This window comes from Venturia canescens, chromosome 9, assembly GCF_019457755.1.
Source record: "Venturia canescens isolate UGA chromosome 9, ASM1945775v1, whole genome shotgun sequence".
NCBI lineage: Eukaryota > Metazoa > Arthropoda > Insecta > Hymenoptera > Ichneumonidae > Venturia > Venturia canescens.
This window is the reverse complement of record NC_057429.1, coordinates 13,423,119-13,431,252: the sequence shown is the minus strand read 5'-3', so window position 1 is coordinate 13,431,252 and position 8,134 is coordinate 13,423,119. Positions and strand designations below refer to the sequence as shown.

At 43.4% G+C, this 8,134-nt stretch overlaps 1 protein-coding gene across 2 annotated transcripts in view; it reads left to right on the top strand.

Moving 5' to 3' along the window:
• Positions 1–3,679: 3,679 nt before the first annotated feature.
• exp (expansion) overlaps positions 3,680–8,134 on the top strand; it is a 45,414-nt gene continuing 40,959 nt past the window's right edge. Inside the window, exon 1 of one of the 2 annotated variants that reach the window (XM_043428568.1) lies at positions 3,680–4,409. The gene's annotated coding sequence lies outside the window, so the exon portion shown is untranslated. The remainder of the gene's footprint in view (positions 4,410–8,134) is intronic. The other variant, XM_043428567.1, reaches the window with a different exon arrangement.

Sequence of the window (8,134 nt, the reverse complement as noted above, 5' to 3'; positions counted from 1 at the left end):
ACTCATCTCCTGTGCCGAGAGAGCGAGAGACGAAAAAAACGTTAAATAAGAAGTTGAAACAGCTCGCCTACGATCATAACACACATTTATAAATCAACTGTATATACAGATACGATCATAACGGTCCAACTGAAGAAGCACCAGCAGCATCAACAGCCTTTATACCGGGTGACCAAAATTCAAAATTATGTCAATAAATGACGAATGAATCTCGTGCGTTCCATTGAAGAAATTTCGTGCTGCTTTCGTTCGCAATTTCTCGATTAAACTGAGCGCGAATTTTCTTTGTTTTTTGAATTGGCATTCTTCAGAAATTCAAGAGCAGTGAGAAGAGGAAAGAAAACGTACCGCGGTCCAGACACCCGGTAGAGGCTTCGAATATTGAATTTTGGAATCGTAGTCGCTGGAGAAGAGTGTTTTACGATTACGTCATTCCTCACCTTGGTTCAACGATTGCTCGAAGCCGCTGCCAATTAATGATGCACTCGAGAAGTATTTCAAAACAATTGAATCGAGGCAGGCGAGGACTTGACGCGCAGTTTCAACGTGCCGAATTTATTTATTCCATTTTTCAATCGTTCTGAACGAACAATCGTTGAGAATGTTTCAGCGGCGTGCTCATTGTGTGACGAAAATTCCACAATTGAATAAAAATATGTGGGAACATCCACTGGCTCATTCCCACGTGACAAACGAAATTCGTATCGAAGCAACAAGATTTTTCGCTCCTGAAATACCGCTCGAGTTTCTACGCCTCGTATCCTCCAGGAAAGTCTCTGAAAGAATGCTCAAATGACGAAAAAAAAGTGGTTTCACTCCTACCAAAATCTCCACTTTTCACGACCATTTTTCCCAACATTTTAACCCGAAAATCCCGAAATTTTCGACCTCCGTTAAAAGTACTTTACTCCCCCAAATATTTCGATTCGAAGCTGCCCACGTTTCGATTGTAATCTCATTTTTTTATGACATTAAAATCAAATTTGCAATGACGTCGAAGAATTTACTGACTCTGCGCTTCGAAGAGTCAGTAAATTTATGAATTCGTTAAATTTGAGTTTTAAAAAACTTTTACATCGATGAGAACATCACGAAGAATATGCTTTCATTGATTTTTTTTTTCATTTTTATTTATAGGCATAACATGTTTGGTAACGTATAGATCTGCCAAGCGCGATGACGCTCGCGCATCACGACATAATTACGAAAGGATGATGAAAGATTCTCCTTCGAGCATCGATGATGGTACAACATAAACTGTAGATCAGTGGATACAGTGCGAGGTGAAAAGGTAAGAGGCGCAATGGGCTGCACTCAAAGTCAGTTTATCGAGCGGGAGAAGAAGCATGTTGTGTTCGTCGTTTGGTTCATGGAGTTCGTAAGTGTCGAACCGTAAATAAAGGACACCGAGAGCTCATGGGCTCATTACAATTACGCCAAAAGGATGGGCGCACTCTTCATTAAACTATTACGAATTATAAACCGAGCGGTGCGCTGCTATTCGCAAACGAGGATTTTCTGCCATTTTTACGAGCGTTTTACAATCACGTTGATTACGAGCAGAGCTTTTTCCTCTCGTTCTCTCCGACTCAATATTAGTCGTATTAACAGACTACTGTTAATCGTCCAGGGAAAATAAGTGGAAAAAAATATTTTTCCACGCAGTTTGTATTCGTGAAATGAATTATTCCTTCATCGAAGCGTGCTGGTCGATCGAAAAATACCGAAAATTTGTCTGCATCGTCGGTGCAGTACAATTTCTCCGAATCTTGTCTCGTTGAAGGAAAATTAAACTGAAAAATTCATTAATTTATATCTGTGCTAAGTCATTAGTTAAAACAGTCTCAGGATACAAAGTTCCTTGTCCCGTGGGGAGATAACGATCGGGACAACTTATCGGAGGGTTCTAATTGCGACCTCCTTAACGAGGCAATTAGCGAGCCCTTTATGGTGATAAATAGTTCTCATATATTGACCATTCGAAGAGTCTGCGATCTCTGAATTATCCAATGTAAATGAGATTTTTCGAATTCATTGAGCTAACGATGTTTCTATTGAGTGCCAGCTCTGCTGATTTCTAAGCTCATTTATCATATTCACTCTCGATAAATCTTCCGATTTTACTCGTATGCTAAATACGAGAAATTCAAATCAGCGAAATCAGCTACGAAATTTCGATTCTCGCTATTTCTGTCGCTTTACCAACGATCTTCAGTGAGCTTCGTTCCAAAGCAAGCTTCGTATATTATCGAAGTTTCGAAAACTCTTCAGCGATTTAAATCTCATACGATCTATTTAAATAAGAAAAAATCGTTGTAGACGCTATAACGGAGCACGAATCTCGATTCCTTACGAAAATCTCGTCTGAACAGCGAACGACATTGGTATCGTTTACAAATGTCATATCAGAAATAGTCTCGTAAGAAGCTTAGAGAGACGCCAATCGATATGAGGCTGCTCCCTAGGGCAGAATAAATCGAGAAGGACGTTGGGACTGTCTCTCGGTGTTTTTCAATCGCACGAGGGGTATATCTGTATGGGGACATATATAAATATACATAATAGAAGTGAGTAGTGGAGGTCCAGTGCAGATCAGACAAGACGAGGAACGTGTCGGGCGAAGAGCGGAGGCGGAGGGGACGAGAAGTCGCGACCACGAGCAGAGAGCAAAAAAGAATGAGAGAGAGAGAGAGAGAGGGAGGTAAAATCAAGACAGTTCAGTGGCCCCTCTCTTCATTCCTCTCCGTTCACCGCGCGCGTCCGGACTCTCGAGTTTAGCCGTCGCTACTTTTACCGTGTGTTCTGTTGAGCTGTGTGGCTCTGTCGCTTTTATGTGCAGCTCCGCTCTCGGAGTGTTGGGATTCTCTCGCCCCTCGCCGCGGCCGCTGCGTCTCTCTCTCTCTCTCTCTCTCTCTAGCTTGCTTACATCGTGCGCGATCCCTCCCACGGTTTCGTAGGATAAGAAGGTAGGATATATAGAGCCAAAGGCCACTAGCGCCTTGTCCTATTTCTGACGTCACGGAGCCCGCGCGAGCCGAACCCGCGAGAGTGCGCCAAGCAGGAAAGGGAAAAAGGCGCGTACATGAGCAGCCAGCGAACAACATGCCTCGAGCCCCTCCTCTCACCCAGTAGTTACGGATATCAAATTTTCTGCACACCTACGTCTACTCACATACGAGAATATACGAATACAAATAAATAATCGTCCCATTGTAAATGGAGAGATGAAAGAGCTCGAGCGACCTTGGATTACGGTTCCATCCTAGCGCTTCCGGCCCATTCCTTCGACAGTTATTTGTACGCGTTTATATCTGTGTTTGGACAGTTATTATATAGTCAGCGAGAAAATAAAAAAAGGCTACACGATGATCTAACGAACGGTGTCTATTGACCCACGCCCTCTTGTTTCACGGACAAAGCGATGCGCGTGATTTTTGAAATTTTACCTCCCTGGAGCCTCGATTAGCGACCAAGCCTCGTATACGCCTTTTTCATTATAATCGAGCAATATTTGAAGCTACGAGGGCTTTCCGGGCAAAGAGCTCACAGGCTACCCGCGGATAACGGCGCATGCGCGGGCCGTTCACCACTCCGGGCTTACCCACACCATTGGCGCAAACTTTTCGTTGCTGTTTGAGTGAACGCGCGCGCCCGCGTTCACCAACATGGTGAACGTCTCTTGTAACTCTCACTCACGGCAAAGCTGTCTCCGCGCGCGCGCGTGTCCCGCTCCAGACTCAAAGGAGGAGAGACTCTCCGAATCTTCGCGACGATCTTGTCCGCACTCAATGTCCGGATAGATTAAAAACGACGAGGAAACACAACTGCGAGGGGCGAAAGGGAGGGACAGAACCCGCGGAAATTTGACTCTCGGCTTTTCCCCGCGTTTCATTTCCTTCGCGCAAATTTATGTCGCTGCAAAGTGCTCGCGCTCGTTTAACGTGCCACAGATTTTGAAGAATTTTTAAGAATAACAGTGACGTGAACCGTTCGCGCGTTTATTCTACTTTGTTTCTCATACGAAATAGTGCTGTTGATAGAATTTTTGTCAAGTGATACCAACCGAGTTTTCCAGTGAATTGAGAGGAACGAAATTCAGGATACTTTCTCGAAGCCTGTCGCAGTCCTCGTTTCCACCGAATTTCCGCTCCAACTTTTTGTGTGTTTTCTCCTTTCTCATGCTCCAACGCAACCGTTTTGTTTTACTCGCGTTTTTGCCGCTCTGTGAATCCTGAAGAGGAACAACGCCGTTGCTCAATAGATTATGGAAGCTATCGGTGATACCAGGAAACACGAAAATATTTGACATCTTACGAGGTTTGAGAGAACGCTTCGAACCCTAAGAGGGGACCATATTGCGGTGAAGGCGCTACGACGCCTACGTCCAGATCTCCTGTCACCTCGCAAAGGTATGTAACCACACCACGCACACACTTCATGTCCGCAATAATATCGCTCTATAAGGCGAGGGTGCCAGTTACTGACCCCTCGCCGCGCCGCCGCCAATTGCTCTACGTTTTAATAACCGTTAATATTTCGTCCTTCACTTCGGTTAGCCAATTCCACCTTGTCTCATTTGAATAACACGAAAACCGTTCACAGCTCATTTTTTTACTATCCCTCAAGACGGTAAGCCACGTTTTCGTCGCTCTTTAGTGCAACGCGGCTCCGAAATCCATTTGTTTCGTAACCGTCATTCAAATCTGGGTATCGAACAGGATGTTTGCACGAAATTTTGCTTTCCCCCAAACTTGAGCCTCTTTTCGGGACAAAATATCTGACGAGTCGAAATTGCCGATCGGAGCCGAAGAAATCGCTCTCCGAGCGATGAGCACTTTTGACTGTCGTCGACGATGATTTTTCTGGGGATTTATGGGACATGATTAGAACACGATCATCTTCCGTCTGATCCGAGGCCAAGAAAGCTGGCGAATGAGCTCAATCTATGGAGCCAAAGTTCCATTAATGAGAACGTAAGAATTAAGGTCGAGAGGCTTCGACAAAGTCCGGATGTTCGATCAACGGAAACGCATGCTAATTAAATATAAATGTCAGAATTGAATGGGGAATAATTGGAGCAGATATTTAGTCCGGAATACGAATATGGCGAAGCACTGATGCAACTGTGGATTTAATGGTTTTAATGTAACGATTCGACGTGGCGAATAGATGGCTGGTACAATGCACGATATAGAACGAGCGAGCTCGCTCGATCGTTAACGGTACATATTTTCTCGAGGCTCGTTTGCTCGCGCTATGAATACTCGAGTACGAGTTACGATGACGAGACTCTCTCGCGGCGTTCGAATGTACACATTCGCACGCAGCCAGACAGACGCGAGGAGCGTGTGTTGGTGTGTTAACGCATATTTGCATAGTCTTCCGATTAACTATTAGAAGCACGAGCTTCCACGGAAACGTGAGGAAAAGTAAACGAGGACACTGGTCCTTCTCTCGATAAATCGCACTCGCGAGCTAAGAGTGTGTCACAAACGAGTTTTACGTACTAAATTCTCGTGTTAAGGGTAAGAAGAGCCTCGTCCTCTGTTAACGAAGACGAGAGAGTGTGAAATTACGCGCTGAGTCTACTTCTCTGCGGGCCCGAGACGAGAGAAAGATCAAATGAGATTCCCTCGCGCGCGCGCGAGTGTGTGCTGTAACCAGAGGAAATTCTCGTGGCTCCTCGCTCAACGCATCTAAGCACATTGGATTTCTCTCGATTTCTTTCGCCCTAGATATTAAGGAAGCTTATTATTCAACAAGCTGTGCGTACATACCCATCGGTCACTCCATCCCGCGGAGAATCGTTTTCAAAAACGTTCGCGTTAATCCGACGTTTGTGTTGATGGAAGCGTGGCTCAATCGAGAGAAGATGCAATAGAGAATAAAACCTTCGATTAATTATGCACGCAGTAAAAGCCGCGATTGCGAAGTCATTTTGATGCTCTAACGTCGCAGGTATGAATCTGCCTCGTGATAAATTCCATTTATTTCAATATTTGAAAAATTTTCATATTTTATCAATTAAATTCACGTGTTGAGCAAGAAAAAAATTTTCGTAGTAGTAAATTCATTGGATCGACAAAAAATCTGGTGGATTCAACTAAATTTTTGTTTTTCCATGTCAAAGCATTCGGTTTGTTCAAATAAAAATAACCGTCGAATCCGCAGCACCAATTCATGTCCAACTGGGTTTTGTTCGACGAGTGGTTTTCTCGGTGTGCGTTTGTAAACTTCAAGATTGAGTTATCGGCGGGAAACAATAAATCATCGACAGATGAGACTTCTTTCGAGTCCAATCGCGCGAAGCTTCAATATCTCGAATCGATTGCTATCAATAACGCTGATAAAATCAAGCGATAGCGAAGCATTATAAATCAATAATGAAATCCGATGATTAAATAGCAATTGGCGAAGACGCAACAATTCCGTTGAGAAAGTGAGGAGAGGCTTCGTTGAAATTTTATTATTAAATAAAGTCTATGCTAATTTGATGTATATGAAGAGAAACCGAGTGGAACGAGAGAATGGGAAAAGGGAGAGAATGAGCAGGGGAGGATTTTGTGCGAAGATAAAAGAAGGAGCGATGATCGGAATGGAAACGAGCGGTATGTGCGTGTATCTATAGAGACGGAGAGATAATAAAAAGGAAAAGAAATTGATAAAAAGAAGGATGGAAGAGAAATGCCAGGATCGACGCGAGCAGGGGGAGGGAGAGAGAGAGACAAAAAATAATGGAAACAAAAGTGTTTTCTTCTTTGCAACTATATCTGTATTTGCATATACATTGTTATATATACACACATATATATATATATATAAATAAGAATGGCCCATAGGACAGCCTACACTGGAACGGGCGCGTCCGTGCATAACCAGTTTCTTATTCCACTCGTTGAAATCTCTGGGCGGTCAGAGAGCCGCGAGAGAAGCCCAGCATCAGCGGTCCCCACTCGTTCAAATCTCTCTCTCTCTCTCTCTCTTGCTCGCTCCTCGTTCCTTTTCGCATGCAACTCTTCGATTCTTCGAGCTGGGCGCATTTCGAAGTTTAAATCCGACGTGCTATAATTAACCCTGTACAATCGGTACGAGGCTTATCTCGACGTAGTTCGCAAATGTCGTAATTCCATTTAGTTTTTCTCCCTCCGGATTAAAACAATCGTAATTATAACTTCGGTGGCGCAATTTTTAGCGGAAAGAACGAGAAGCACTTGGGAGCCGTGACACAGCAGTTATTTTGAGTGAAAAATTACGAAAGTGCTGAAAATTTTGCGTATCCAAGTTGCACAGGTCACTTTGGTTTTTCGAATGTTTACAAAAATCCAAATTCACTCGACGCTTTCCATATTCGTCTGTCCAGTCCTGTTCGAATTCAAATAAATAAATGTGTTCGTTTGTGAATCAATGTAATTTCATTATTTTTTGCATAATACGAATATCCATTTATTTGAATTAAAATTGTATGCACGGAGGATAAGCAATTTGCAATGAAAATTACTGTAATATATGATTAATCAAGTTAATTCAGCTTCTCAATTATTTTCGTTTCATTTAAATTGATCCTTTTTTTTCGCTTTCGTCTCTCATGCCGAAGAGCTGGAGAATGAGCGCGAACAAGCTTCGCTGTAATAGAACTCCACCGAGAATTATAGCGAGTGTATATAATGATACTGCCTCCGTGCCGCTCTCTGTAGGTCTGTAAGTCGGTGCATGTGCACTCTCGCACCTCTTGAATGTGTGTTGCGCACCGTCGACTTCACGCTCCCGGCACTAACTATTATTACAATATATATATACGTATATAAATATTGCCAGGAGAGCAATCTCCGTCTCTACATCGGCCCTTCCGAGTCGAGTCGACGCGGAGCAGAAACGCGATAATAAAAAATGAGGAAAAAAATCAGAACTTGATCAATCCTTCCAAGTATCAACGCAATTTCCGCTCGCTTCGGTCCCTCCAGCCAAGAATAATTATCTGAAACGACGAAACTCAATCGCGAACAAAAATTATCGATCGATTTTCACCTGGAAATACCTCGCACGCCTCGAAAAATTGATTTTTAACTAAAAATATTGATTTCAGACTTCGAAAAATCGTTTTTCAGGTACGAATGCGCTCGTTTCGCTCCACACC